Source organism: Andrographis paniculata, unplaced genomic scaffold (assembly GCF_009805555.1).
Source record: "Andrographis paniculata isolate CXL003 unplaced genomic scaffold, ASM980555v1 Contig58END, whole genome shotgun sequence".
NCBI lineage: Eukaryota > Viridiplantae > Streptophyta > Magnoliopsida > Lamiales > Acanthaceae > Andrographis > Andrographis paniculata.
In genome coordinates, this window is record NW_026137593.1 from 2244679 (window position 1) to 2260288 (window position 15610).

Below are 15610 nucleotides of genomic sequence, written 5' to 3' on the forward strand. Positions count from 1 at the left end.
AAATTTGATATATAAAATGCAGCAATGGCTATGAGTCGTGTTACCTCATTAATTCCCTCCTCAATTGCCATCGTTTTTGTAGCTCTTTTCTCCATTCTCTCCTTTGTGCATGTTGGACATAGGTCCAAAAGCACCTAACGAGAAGAAGGCTCAAAGACAAAAGTGGTGCCAGAGCTCATTGGCCACGGAGCCGCTCAACAACAATGTAGCTTCAAGCCTCGGAGCCAAAGACTGCTGCTTCCACAGAACCGAAGGCAACAGTTTTCATTGGATTGTGGTGCTTCCACAGGGCCGAAAGCAGAGGAAGGTTGCCTCCACAAGATAGAAAACAACAGCTTCCACAGATCATGGGATAACTACCTCCGTTGGCCCTAGGTTAATAATTTCGTACTTAACATTAGTGGATGACCTATGCACTCTCATGCTTATTCAAAAAGCTCCATGGAACAAACCAGCAAGAGGAAAACCGAAGATTCCATTTAACTCGAAGCTGTTGGGGATAAATCCCCGTAGACCGGCTTGGAGTACGATGGAAACAAGTCGGAGTAAACAATATATCTGGTCCAGAGGCAATGGAAGAAGTTCAGAGCAAGTGGAACCCGGTTCAGAGGCAATGGAAGCGGCTGGGAGCTGATGGAAGAATGTTACCAGGTGGTTAGTAGCTTATGGAAGGAGGTTACCAGGGAGCTGATGGAAGGGGGTTACGAGGTAGTTAGGAGGCAGTGGAAGGAGGTGATTTGGAAGTTGGAGGTAGTAGTGGGAGGTTACCAAGTGGTTCAGAGTGGTGGAGAAATAATTGTAACCGCCCCTTTAGTGGGAGAAGTAGTTATTCTAGTTTAGGATTACAAGTAGGAAAAAGAAACACAACACACACGCACAACAGAACAATTCGTCTATTTTCTTACTTTTCTTTCATGTGTTTATTTTCGTTGAATGCATTTTAATTTGAATTACATACTTTTATCCGCTTTCCGGTAGATGTTAGTTTAATCCATTGAAATCGGTCATTTAGGCTCGAAGCCTTGTGGACGATTGAAGCTGTCCAGGCTCCATCGTAGGAGCCGCCTCCAATCCGACGACGGACAGACTCTTTGGAGTACTTCCGGAACCCACACCGAAAAATCGACGAATGTTCTTGGAACCTCCGAATTTCAGGATCCAACATTGCATTGCTTCAACGCAAATTAGCCTGCGAACATCTTCAGGGTATTTACCGCCTGCATACATCAAACAAAGACTTTTAGTTTTCTATCTTTTCTTTTCTTTCAATAATTTTGTCGAACATGTGGTGCTTGTGTGTAGGGTTTGGCGACTGCGGATAAATCAAGGCTGGGCTCTATACTGCCGACCTGCCACAATAAATGCAACCAGTGCCATCCGATAGCGTGCTCGGTGACGTTCTAAACCCGACCATTGCAACTATAGCATGATGGTACAATCCCCCTGATCGGCTCCGACAAGAGACAAGGATTTTTTCAAAAATTAGCGCAGGTGGTGCTAGAAATCGAGAAGAGAGCCTAAATCGAACACGAGAAAGAAGAATAGCCGGTGAGTGGAGGAGGACGGACGTACCACGGACGACTGTAGTCTAGTGATTCATGCGTCGGTCGAATAAGCTTGGATGGCGAGGGCTCGCCAGTGGGAGGTTGGCGACAACGAGAGTTGTTAGACTGCGACCTCCGACAGTCTAGACTGAGAAGATGAGCGATGGCTGAGAGGAGGGCAATGGCGACGGCGGTTGAGTGGGGAATGAGAATGGCAGAACCATTTTGATTTTTGAGATCGGACTTGTAGGGTTGGTTGGGTAAAAACAGTATACGAGGGTAAAATAGGAATAAGGGGTAGCCATCCATACTCATCTTTATTTATAAATATATGATATATATATATATATTTTTACTGGAGTTTGAATTTTGAATTTGAATTTTCAACACTAAAAAATTTGAATTTATATAGTTGTATGATTTAATATAAATAGATACGATGTTCTGAATATAAAATTAATTTTTAGTATCTTCTCCTCCCTAAATATTTTGTCCAAACATTATTGTAGATACAAAAATTTAGATAAAATATAACTAGTAAAATATTAAAAAATATATTAGTAAAAATAATTATTTTCTAATAAAAATAATTATAAATTAAAATTAAAATAACTAAATAATTTACTTAAGATAAAAAATTTATAAATTATAAAATTTAAAATGTAATTAAAGACGGAGATAAATAAAAAATAAATATTTTATATGGAACAAGAAGAATATAATATAGCAAATAAATATTTAATTTGATATTTTTTTGAAAAAAATGAATAATAAAATCATATGCAAAATTTATCAACCAAACACACTCTAATTAATAATACTTCACTCATCAAAATTTATATTCACTAACAAAATTTTAAGAAAAATAGATAAAAAATTTTCTAAAAAAAGTAATATTCAAAATAAATTTTCATTTCATAACAACGGAAAAAAGAAGAAAAAAATAATAATAAAAAATAAAATTACATAATAGAAGCAAGAATATTTACTGTCCCACTGGAAATAGGCCATGGCACGTTTTGACTAAATAGGAGACTTGTTTTATAAAATTAAAGTTTAAGTCTGACCTATTAACATGTTAAAATATATTCTTATGGTTTGGGCCTAACTTAATTTAAATTATGGCTGGCCTAGAAAGGTATTTAGAAAGTTGTATAATATTTTTTTAAAAAGTTTTTAATTTTTCAAACTTAATATTTATAAATAAATAAATACAATTATTTATTATATATGTTACGTATGAAAATTAGAATTAGGTTAAAAAGCCCAAGGTAAAAAGAAGAATGGGCCTGGCAATAGAGTTGATTGCACTGGCTGAAGGACACCGTGAGGAAATCAAGGAAAATAGATTTATTTCTAAGGAAAATTCAGGACGGAAGGACCTCAGGTCAGAAGGTCTTCAGGTCGGGAGGTCCTCAAGACGGAAAGTCCTCAAAACGGAAAGACCTCAGGTCGGAAGGTCTTCAGGCCGGGGGGAAGTCCTCAAGATGGAAAGTCCTCAAGACGGAAAGACCTCAGGTCGGAAGGTCTTCAGGTCGGGGGGAAATCCTCAAGACGGAAAGTCATCAGGACGGGAAGTCCGCAGGTCGGGAGGCCCTCAGGACGGGAAGTCCGCAGGTCGGGAGGCCTTCAGGTCGGGAGGTCCTCAAGACGGAAAGTCATCAGGACGGGAAGTCCGCAGGTCGGGAGGTCCTCAGGACGGGAAGTCCGCAGGTCGGGAGGCCCTCAGGTCGGAAAGTTCTCAGGTCGGAACTCTGCGGCGGGACCAACAAGTCGGATGGTTTGTTAGTCGGGATGTCTGTAGCTAATCCAAACAAGTCAGATGGTTTGCAAGTCGGTTGTAGATTGGCAGTCGGGCCAAAAGGGCGGAAGGTCTGTGGTCGGCTCAAAGAGTGAAATATAGGGATAATTTTGGTCTGCTGAGGACACGTGTCAGCAGGAGAAGGGTTGGAAGACGGTTGGGAAGGAGACGTTGTAACCGTTCGGGCGACGGTTTTCAGTACAGTTTCCCAGAGAATATTTAAGGGTTTGGATCATCATTTGGCAGGGCATCTTCAATCAACTTCAACAAAGCAAAGTCAAATTTGGGGATCACCACTTTAAATTTCAGTCTTTTATTTTCCAGTTTATTTTCTGTACCATACAGTGTTTAGAGATTCCTAATCTCAGGCACTAATTAATCAAGTTTAAGGATATTTTCTATATCTTTGAATTTTACTTTATTTTTGTTGAAAAATTACATCAACAAATTGGCGACCACAGTGGGAGCAAGACAAAATTGCTCATTCCAATTCCGGCGATAATTTCATACGACTTAGATCCGGCCGAATCATCGGAAGGGTCCATATGGCAGGTTCACAACCTCAATCATCTTCGGCACCGGCGGGAGAATCCGTTCCACCACCTATTGTGCCAAATGCCGGGGAAAACCCACAACCACCAACTGATTGGAGGTCTTATGTTCAACAAATGAACAACCAGCAAACTTTGGTTATGCAGAACATGTTGCGTGAGCAACAGAATCTGATGCAGAATATGTTAGATCAAGCACTGTCAAGGGTTAGTCTTCAACCCACTCAAACTCCACCAGGAGTATCACCATCCAGACTACAGGCAAATTTCGCAGGGCCATCATTCGTGGATAGTGCCTTTCCAAGTGCCACAAATCCCAACCGAACGGATAGGGGAAAATCTCCTCTGACTTTTCCCAACACTGTTCCGCTGGGACCAAGGGTTTCCAGTCCGCAGCCGAACAATACAAGGGAGGACAGGCCTGGAGGATATATACATGATCCTATTCATATTCCTGTGCAGGATCCTTTCCATGTTCCTGATCATCAACACGTTCATGTAGATCCTGATGAGATTGCACATATATTAAGGGATCAGTTTGGGCTAACTCCTCAGATGGCTAACCGCCCTGCATATCAGAGACCTTTCCCAGAAAGGATCATTAATGAACACCCCCTCCCAAGGAATTATCGACCGCCCGATTTTCATGCATTCTCAGGGGAGGACGGATCTTCCACCATAGAACATGTTGGTCGGTTCACAGCACAATTAGGAGAAGTTGGCAATAACCCTTTTTATAAGTTGCAGCTGTTTGGTTTATCTCTTACTAGAACAGCGTTTTCGTGGTTCGCAAGTCTGCCTCCTAGACAAATTCAGACGTGGGAAGGACTGGAGATGGCATTTCATGCCAGATTCTTCAATCCTTTACCAATTGTTTCTTTAACTGATTTACTAGAATTGAGACAGTATCCAGAAGAATCTGCTTCACAGTTTATAGAAAGAGTGCGACTGATAAAAGGGCGATGTCCTACGGTAATCAGTGAGAAAGAGATGACCAATTTAGTGGTCCGGAATATGCATACTCGCTTAAGAAAGGCACTCACTGCACTGGATGTTGAGGATTTGGCAAGTCTTGCATCTAAGGCTGGGCGTTTAGAGTCTTTGTTCAGAGAGGAAGATCAGAATAACAGGCGTAATAGAGGCCAACATATGGCGAGTATGGGAACAGAAACATGTGACTTTGATTTTAATCAGTCAGAAGAGATGGCAGCTGAAATCCTCTCTGGAAAACCTTATGTATGCCCCAAATTGAAGCCAGTACCAGGGTCTGAAGGAAAGGATCAACCGATGTTTGATAGTTCGAAAGCTGACGAAATCTTTGATATCCTGTTGACTGATGGCCAGATCCGTATTCCAAAGGGGCAAAGATTGGCCACTAAAGAAGAAATCAAAGGGAGACCATATTGTAAGTGGCATAATTCTTTCACACACAATACAAGTCAGTGTACTCATTTCAGGAAGGAAATTCAAAAGGCCATCAAGACAGGTCGGCTCAAATACATCACTCTAGGTGTAGACCAGCAACCGTTTCCGAAAGTAACAACGGCAATGGTTGACATCCAACCAAGTTCGGGAACAAGGAAAAGTTCGGCCAATAGTGGACAAACAGGGGAACGAACTCAGGCAAGCCCCGGAACAAAGAAAGGAAATCAGCCAAACAGTAGCCGACCGGAAGAACGACTCAAAGTATGTGAAAAGCCAGTCGCTGAAAAATGGGACCATCCAGATGGTTCTTTTAATGTGGAGGTGAAAGAAAAGGTTTTGGTGCGTGACCACCCGACCAGAAAAACAGGGTCAGTCGGGAACAATTGGGCTCGAAATAAAAAGCCTTTACCAGTTGATATAGACCCTCGTTTCCCAGGTATGAATCATACACAGATTCGCAATGCCAAACGCAGGTATGCTGCGAAGTATGGGAAACGAGTTCCTTCAGCAAAACAACTAACCGACGAGCAAAAAGCAGCCGACCACTTGGCAGGAGATCAGTCCATTAGAGTCTTTACAGAACAAACAACCAACGAGCAAGGAGCAGCCATGCAATCTCCAAAAAGTCGGTCCAGTCGGGTCTGTTCAAGAAAGCAACCGAACGACGGATTAGACGCTTCAGATTATACCAAAGGAAGTTCGTCGGGACAGGGGAAAGGTAGAGGAATATCAGATGAAATAATTAGAGGTTTTAGATGCCAACATTGTGAACGGATCAACATCAATCCATCTCCTGAAGAATTCCGTATAGAATCTTTGACGGTTCAATCTCGGAATAAGGCAAAGGAAGAAGTTGTAACTACAGAGGAAAATTCGAGATCTGTTAAATCTCGTCTGGGGCCACGAATCCCTTGTCGAATGACAGGGATTAATCAGATGAGAGATGAACCGATGTGGGCGAGTCTGGTAGATGATCCTACGGACGAACCTTTATGGGCATTCTTGGCAGATGATGAATTAAAGGAAACAGAGTGGGCAAAAACTTCGGATTCCGAGTCTCAGTCGGAGACACCTTCGATAGTTTTTCCTCCTATTCCAGAGGGTGCGATCTCCCATTTGAAACCTTTGTATGTTAATGCTCACATTTGCGGGAAACCAATCACAAAGGTTTTTGTGGATAATGGAGCAGTCTTTAATGTTATGCCATTGAAGACTCTCAAGAAGCTAGGGAAAGGAATTCATGATCTGTCTCCTGTGGAATTCGAAATGACAAGCTTTACAGGGCAGCCGACCAAGCCTGAAGGTATGATGGTTGCCACAATTGAAGTCGGACCAAAAAAGATCTCCACTGTTTTCTTTATTGTGGACGCAGATACTACATACTCTCTCTTGCTGGGAAGAGACTGGATTCATGCTTCTCAATGTGTGCCATCAACACTGCACCAACAGTTAATGTTCTGGGAAGGAAATCAGGTCTTCAAAATGGAAGCAAATGACAACCCATTCGATGTATCAGAACAAGTTGAAGAGTCAGTGTTTTATTCCAGTCATTTGGCTCCGATGTCTCAGTTGTATATGGCCAGGGAATACCCAAACAAGGGTTATAAAGTCACTGGCCAGAACTCGATGTTCTATTAAAAGAACAACTGTATTGTATGGCTCATGATAAAGCCACACCTATTCTCATATAATTTGTTTGTTATGGGTGATACAAGTTTAGAAGTATGTAGTTCTCTTATTAATAAGTTCTATTTAAAGCAGCTATTACATAGAGCAGAAAATAGTAAAGAGATTCTTGATGTTCACCTCCAAGAAGATGAACAATTTCGTTGGCCTGATTTATTAGAAAAAACAGAACCAACAGCTTCATCACAAGACCCATTATTGGAGTTTAATTTAGGAACCGAATTGGTTCCAAAAGTGATCAGGCTAAGTGGTTATTTGTCTAAAGAGCAACAGACAATGATGCTCGAAGTTATTAGAAACAACATTGATTGTTTAGCATGGGATTATTCAGAAATGCCTGGTTTGACAAGAAGTCTAATAGAGCATCGATTGCCTATCAAGGAAGGTTGCAAACCTTACAAACAACCTCCAAGGCGAATGAGCCCGGATCTGATGCCTCAAATCAAGGAAGAAATCCAAAAACTTCTCAAAGTGGGTTTCATTCAGCCTTGCCGTTATGCGGAGTGGCTGGCTAACATTGTGCCAGTGGTCAAGAAAAATGGTAAGATAAGGATATGCATCGATTTCAGGGATTTGAATCTAGCTACCCCTAAGGATGAATATGTGATGCCTATGGCCGACATGTTGATAGATGCAGCAGCAGGGCATAAAGTCCTTAGTCTGATGGATGGTTATGCAGGTTATAACCAAATATTTCTGGCAGAAGAAGACATTCCTAAGACAGCATTCAAGTGCCCAGGGGCTTTAGGTATTTATGAATGGACAGTCATGCCATTCGGGTTAAAGAATGCAGGGGCAACTTACCAAAGAGCCATGAATTCAATCTTTCATGATTTAATTGGCAAATCTATGGAAGTTTATATTGATGATGTTATTGTTAAATCTTCCAGTTTTGACGAACATTTGAGAAATCTTGAAAAGGCATTCGAAAGAATGAAGAAGTACAAGTTGAAGATGAATCCAACCAAATGTGCTTTTGGAATATCAGCCGGGAGCTTTTTAGGATTTTTAGTTCATGAGAGAGGAATTGAAATCGATGCCAATAAGGCTAAAGCCATTCTTGACAGTCGGCCACCCAAGACGGTTAAAGAAATCCAAAGTCTTTTGGGTAAGGTGAACTATTTGAGGCGTTTCATTTCTAATGCTGCTGGCAAGGTTAGACCCATTACTAAATTGTTGAAAGCTGGAAAAAATGCTTTTGAATGGGGTCCCGATCAACAGACGGCTTTAGATGCTATTAAGCAGGCATTGGTTCACCCTCCAGTCTTGATGCCTCCTAAACAAGGTCGGCCGCTCAAACTTTATTTGGCAAATACATATGAAGTGGTTAGCTGTTTATTGGCACATGATGGTGATGACGGGAAGGAAAGGGCAATCTACTATCTCAGTAAAACCCTTACAGGACCAGAACTGAATTACACTATGCCAGAAAAAATGTGTTATTCATTGGTCTTCGCTTGCACTAAACTCGAGCATTATTTGCTGCCCAGAAGAATTGAGGTCATATCAAAGGTGGATCTCATCAAATTGATTTTGCAGAGACCTACTATGAAGGGCAGACTCATGAAGTGGGCCATCAAATTGGCTCCTTTTGATCTTCAACATTCCCCTTTGAGGGCAATCAAGGGACAAGCAGTAGCCGACTTCTTAGCAGAATTTTCACAAGTCGGATATTCTCTTTGTGATAGTGTCCGACCACTTAGTTGTTCATCATATCTGAATAATCTACAGGTCGGATGTGTACCTTATATAAGTACCAGAACATGGTTGATGTTCTTTGATGGTTCTACCTCTGGAAACAAATCAGGGGCAGGGGTCTTTTTGCAAGGACCTGACGGTCAAAAGATCAACTTACAACTACGATTGGAAGCCATGACCCATAATTCGGCAGAATATGAAGCTTTAATTTTGGGTTTGGAGGCTTTAATAGCCAGGAAGGTCCAGTCTGTAATCATAAGAGGGGATTCTCAACTAGTAATCAACCAGGTAAACAATTAATATGTTTGCAATTACCCTCATCTTCGCAGATACAGGGACATTGTGGGTCGGTTACTGACAAAAATCTCAGAAGTAATAATTGAGTTCGTTCCGAGGAAAGAAAACCAACGTGCTGATGAGTTGGCTCAAAGGGCCTGTAAAGGAACTCTGGAGGATATGTGGTCGGAGGTCAAGTCGGGCATAGAAGGAAAGACAGACCAAATATGTGATCGAATGGTCGGGCAAGAGACTGTCGGACAGGAGCCCGACTGCGTAGTTACTGTCGGACAGGAGCCCGACTGCGTAGTTACTGTCGGACAGGAGCCCGACGGCGTAGTTACAGTCGGACACAAAGATACCAGTGAAACAGTGACCGATTGGAGAACAGAGCTTATCATGTATTTACAAAATCCAGGTGCGAGTGTTTCAATTGCGACACGATTGAAGGCTTTACGTTTTCAATTGATAAATGGACTTTTGTATAAGAGATCATTTGAAGGTTTACTTTTGAAATGTTTGGGGTCTAAAGAAGCTCTAGAGGTAATGACAGAAGTACATGGTGGGATATGTGGAGCTCATCGGGCAGGTCTGAATATGCGATGGGCCATTCATCGTTTGGGTTTTTTCTGGCCAAAGATTTTTGAAGATTGCATACAATTTGCCAAAGGCTGCCAGGAATGTCAGAGACATGGAAATTTAAACCATTTGCCAGTAACCGAATTGCAATTTTTGGCAAAACCATGGCCTTTTAAATCATGGGCTATGGATATTATTGGTAAGATACATCCTGCTTCATCGAAACACCATTGTTTCATATTGTTCGCGACTGATTACTTTACCAAATGGGTAGAAGCAGTTGCTTTGAAAAACGTGGATCAGAAAGAAGTGATAGACTTTGTTTTGAACCAAATTATTTACAGATATGGTATTCCTCAGTCTATAACAACCGACCAGGGCTTGGTTTTCACAGGGGAAAAGTTCTCTAGTTTCTTGGCAGAATTTGGTGTCCGATTACACCATTCGTCACCTTATTATCCCCAAGCCAATGGACAAGCGGAAGCAGCAAATAAGATCATTATTGGGATTATAAAGAAGATGGTTGAAGGGAACCCAAGAAAGTGGCATTTGTTATTGTCTCGGGCTTTATGGGCACATAGGAATACCAGAAATACGGCCACAGGGTTCTCACCGTACCAACTCACTTTTGGCCAAGATGCTGTTTTACCAGCCGAAATCCGAGTATCGTCTGGCCGAACAGAATTTACTGATGGTGATCTTACAAAAGAATACCAACAACTTATATTGCAACAGTTGGAGGATTTGGATGTTAACCGACTCCATGCAATAGGTCGAAGTGTGAAACAGAGTGAAATCAGAGCAAGGAATTACGGAAAGAAAGTTCTTCACAGGACATTCCAAAAAGGAGACCTAGTCTGGAAGACCATTCTTCCTACATATAAGAAAACTGACCAATTGGGAAAGTGGTCACCGAATTGGGACGGACCATACATTATTCAAAAAGATATTGGGAATGGCGCTTTCATTATTGTAAACCATGAAGGTAAGAGAGTACATGATTGTATTAATGCTAAATATCTGAAGAGGTATTATCCTGCCTTTTCAGATAACAAAACTGCCTGAAGCAAACTATTATTCAGAACCCATTTGTGGGGTTCGAACCTATTTAAAGGTTCATTTCTGTTAGTCATCATTTATTTGTGAGAAATTTTCTGCCTCTGAATCAGAATTTTCATCCCAGTGAGTGGATATTAGTTCTGGTTCTTCTTCAATAAGATCTTCCAAATCTGGTCGGTACCTCTCCCATTGGCTTTGCATTTCGTCTAAATCTTGATTGGTACGTGCTTGCATGTCTGTTATGGCTTGATATTCACGGTCAACAATGGTACGCAATCTTGAAAAGACTTTTCGTTGATTGGAAAAAATATTATCCCAACCAAGGTCTGGAAGTATGGTTGCTGCGTGATTTTCAATCAATTCCATGTGATGATGGAGGTCAGGAATGCGGCTAAGGATGTCACGAAGAGTTTCATACCCCTCAATGATTTTTTCCATTAGGCGGATGACGCGATGAATGGTTCTTCTACCTCGTTGGGAGAATCGGAATTTGAAGTCTAGTTGCTTGAGTATATGTAACAAGTCTTCTGCATGGCCTCCAATAGGGTGATTACCTACAAAGAAGGGTTGAAGAACACCTTCCCAGTTGCTTGATGGAACATGAGGTCGGTCATTCGCCATGTTTGTTAACACTTCAAGTGTTTTGGTTTTCAAAATATGCCTTGGAATTTGGTGTGTTTCTTAATATGTGAGAAACATTGTTCTTTTAAGGGAGGAGTTTGTTTCGGTTCCTCAAAAGTTGGAAATTGGAAGGTGATCCTGGTTTTGAGAGAAGAAGGAAAAATATATTACTAAGTCAAATGTTGTTACAGAGGGGGAAGTATTACAAAAGTGCCCCTAGGGCAGTTTTTATATTTGTCCATTTGACTTCATCCCTGGATAGCCTTCTGGTATTAGCAGCCGTCTGATATCTTCTGATGAATTGGAATCGAGCTTGGGTTTTTAGCTCTTGATCCAATTCGGCCTCGTTCTTCGTATACTTCTCAAGCAGACGCTGCTCATTGGTAATTTGATTATCCAGGATAGACTGTTCCTTCCTTAGCTCCCGCAATTCTGCCTCCTTTTTCTGAATGGATTCATCAACTTGAGCCTTCGTGCTAAGGAGACCGCCCAACCTTCCAGTAGTTTGCTGAAGGGATTCTCGGGTCTTAGCCAAAGAATTCTCCAGTGTTGTTTGATCGAAGACAGGCTGGGGGGTTTCGGCTGACAGGAGTCCGATAACTAACACTTCAGTCTTGAGCTCCGTAAGTCTCTCCATCAGCCGATGCAGAATGGGGACGGCTGGCGAGTCCGTTGGAGTGTAAAAAAGAAGGCCACCCACCGTCTGAATGAGATTGTCCAATAAGTCGGATCTTAATTCTGAAAGGGGATGGTTAATGGCCTCGGTGAATATAGTTTGGGCCTCCGCTGGAACCGGAACAGTCGATAGGATAGCTAAGTCCGAAGGCCCCTGCAGGTCTTACAGTTTCAATAAGTATTCCAAGGGAGGTGCAAAATTATTCAGATAAGATATGTGTCACCTCTGGGCGAACTGCTGTCAGTGAAGGGGGCAACAATGAGGTCGGTCGAGTAGGGCGGACAGCTGGTATAATAGCAGCCGACTCGTCGGCTGCTGCGAATGGTCGCTGAGGTGCCGACCTGGGTCCCTATGGAAAGTAGTATATAAAACAGTTAGTGTTTTTTAGAAAGAAACATTGTGGCATGAATTGGTTTAATCTTACCAAATTCACAGAAGTCTCCGAATCGGACGAAGAAAGTTCTTCTAATTCTGGAGGTTGGGCTGCCACAGGTGGTTCTTCTGCCTGCCACTCGATTGCTGGAGGTAGAGCCACTGCAGCCGGTATCTCGGGAGCAACTGGGATAGCCGCGGCCGAGGCACTTTCGGTTTCCAGTGCAGCTGCATCCGATTGGACTATTTCGGGATCAGCAGCAGCAGGGATGTCGTCTTGAGGGTCAGCTTCGGCAAGAGCAGCCGGTTCTTCCTTCGAAATAGATGAGTCTGATGCCATGCATGGCGGTTGACCCATCTGGGAAGTAGTCCCCTCGCTGTCTGAAGAGACCCCTGCTGCTGATGCGATTAGTGAAGGTGTCTGTGAAAAATTAGGGAAATGTTGTTGTTAACTATACCAGGGTTGATCATCAGAATCTTGAGTATTGCTGACGAGAGGATTTACTGGTTCTATAGGCAGTGCTGGTAAAGATTGCCTCTTGGTCGGGCGCATGGCCCGACCGCTCCTCGGTGCAGGAGGAAGAGTTTGCCTCCTTGTCGGGTCCTCCGCCCGGCTGCTCATTGGCAAAGTGAGAAGTGGAGTAGGGGTTTGGCGAGGAAGTGCCTGAGTCTGGACCAAAGGTATGATTGATTGGTCGGCTGGGGCTGGCGTCGTTTGTGTGGTCGGTGTTACCAAGGTCGGTTCTGGTGAATGAAATAAGTGAAATCAAAGTTAAGATATAGTGAGTTGGTTCACGGTTTTCAGAAAAATTACCTATTCGGGGTCGGGTCCTTGCTGACGTCCTTGTAGTTCCAAGGTCCGCCGGATGCTTGCTGGTCGGCCCCAGAGGTCGGGGGTGTTTGTAGCTGGGAAGCTTTCCTTTTCCGCATTGGAACGCTAGATCCGATTCCCGGGGCGGCTGTTTGTTGCTGAGTGCTAGTATGTCTAGCCGCCCCTAGAACCAATCCTTGGGTGGGAAGGAGTACGTTCAGCAACCGATCCTCATCAGGAGAAATCAGGGGCCATACAACCGACCACCATTCATTGAATGTATCTACAGTCTCAGGGTTGGAGCGGAAAGGAATATAAGAATTGGAAACTATATACGTGGTGAGCTGGGAGATATAAGGAGGGATTGAATTAGGTAGGACTCGTCGGTCAGGACTTTGAAAAATTATATGAGGACAAGCGACGGGTCCAGGGATACCTTGGCAACAGCCGAACTGGCGCGCCATGAATTGAGGTTCATAATTAAAGGTGCAAAAAGTTTTTTGCCCTTTTTTATCAAGTTTTTTGCTGCTAAAAAGAGACCTGGGTTTGAGGGCAACGTCCCAGGCAAAAGAATAGGTGGGATGAGGACAAGGCTCAGGAGTTGGAAGAGGATTTGGTACTGGAAAGGGCCAAAAGTGGTCGGGAGCATAACCCGCATATTTTTTATACATAGAGAATCGCGAGTTACTGCGGGTATCTGTCAAAATTGTGGTTATTATTGGATCGGAGGATTGGAGTTTACTGCGTCCTGAGCAGAGTCGGTTGAGGGCTAATCCCAAATGTTTTTCGGATATTGGCATAGTGGGCGGAGATCCTAAGTTGAACGCGTTGGGGAAGTAAAGACGGGACCAAAGTTCTAAAAACCAAAAAGGACCCGATGCGGCAGTGTCTAATTTTCTATTATCATTATCTGTTAAACGAAGGCTAACCCTGGTGAGTCCTTCAAACAGATTGGCTAAAAACAGGGTGCCAAGGGAAAAGAACCTACCTGACGCGATATGAATGGCCAGGTCGAGATGAGAAGGAAGAACGCATTTAGAAGGGGAAACAATGACGTACCTACAAAGCCAAAAAAGAATAAAGGCAGTATGCTCCCGGTCGGTCACGGGGGTCCCCGGAGCCCCTTGCTGGTCGGTCGCGAACTTTGTCCAGCCCCATTCCTTCACGCCTTGTAAAGACCACCCTGGATGGTCTTCTGGTGGCTCCTGCCCATCTAGGGCTCCCATCACAGGGTCTTCACCCACGACTGGGAGATGCGCGATCATTGCCACATCCATGAGAGTCGGACCAAAGGGGCCCGACGGTAAGAGAAAAGTCCCATTTTCCGCATTCCAGAAGGCAGACATGGCTAGGAGCACCTTCTCGTGTAGATTGATCGGCATGGTGGACAATAGTATTGCTTGGTCGATTTTTTGAGATCGCCATTGGGTCTGGAAGTGTTCTGCTACCCGTCGATACCAAGAGCGGTAAGGATCTTTTGGGTCTGTGAGATGGGTTTTGATGCTGTCTCGGATGCGAATTGCTTGGTAGTTAGGATTGTTGATAGCCAAGGAATTTCGGGATTCCAAAACTTCCCTCATCCGATTTGAGTCTTCAGGAGTAGTGCAGTATGGGCGGATCGTCGGAGTTAGTACTTTCGAGGCTGAAAACGGGCCCTCTGGGAGGGTTCCGTCGAAGGGAAGGGAAGGAATGTATCGATTCGCCATGGTCGGAGTGGTTGAGATTGTGATTCACAAAGGCTCGTATTGCGGATAAGGAAGTTACTCAAGAGTGTTGCAGTAACTGGTGCAGTTGCTAAGGGAATTTTTCAAGAGGGTGGTGATTTATGAACTTCCAAACATCGATTGATAAATGGCGTTTGAAAGTCCCTTGGCGGCGGGCAAGTTGTTACGTATGAAAATTAGAATTAGGTTAAAAAGCCCAAGGTAAAAAGAAGAATGGGCCTGGCAATAGAGTTGATTGCACTGGCTGAAGGACACCGTGAGGAAATCAAGGAAAATAGATTTATTTCTAAGAAAAATTCAGGACGGAAGGACCTCAGGTCAGAAGGTCTTCAGGTCGGGAGGTCCTCAAGACGGAAAGTCCTCAAAACGGAAAGACCTCAGGTCGGAAGGTCTTCAGGCCGGGGGGAAGTCCTCAAGATGGAAAGTCCTCAAGACGGAAAGACCTCAGGTCGGAAGGTCTTCAGGTCGGGGGGAAATCCTCAGGACGGAAAGTCATCAGGACGGAAAGTCCGCAGGTCGGGAGGCCCTCAGGACGGGAAGTCCGCAGGTCGGGAGGCCTTCAGGTCGGGAGGTCCTCAAGACGGAAAGTCATCAGGACGGGAAGTCCGCAGGTCGGGAGGTCCTCAGGACGGGAAGTCCGCAGGTCGGGAGGCCCTCAGGTCGGAAAGTTCTCAGGTCGGAACTCTGCGGCGGGACCAACAAGTCGGATGGTTTGTTAGTCGGGATGTCTGTAGCTAATCCAAACAAGTCAGATGGTTTGCAAGTCGGTTGTAGATTGGCAGTCGGG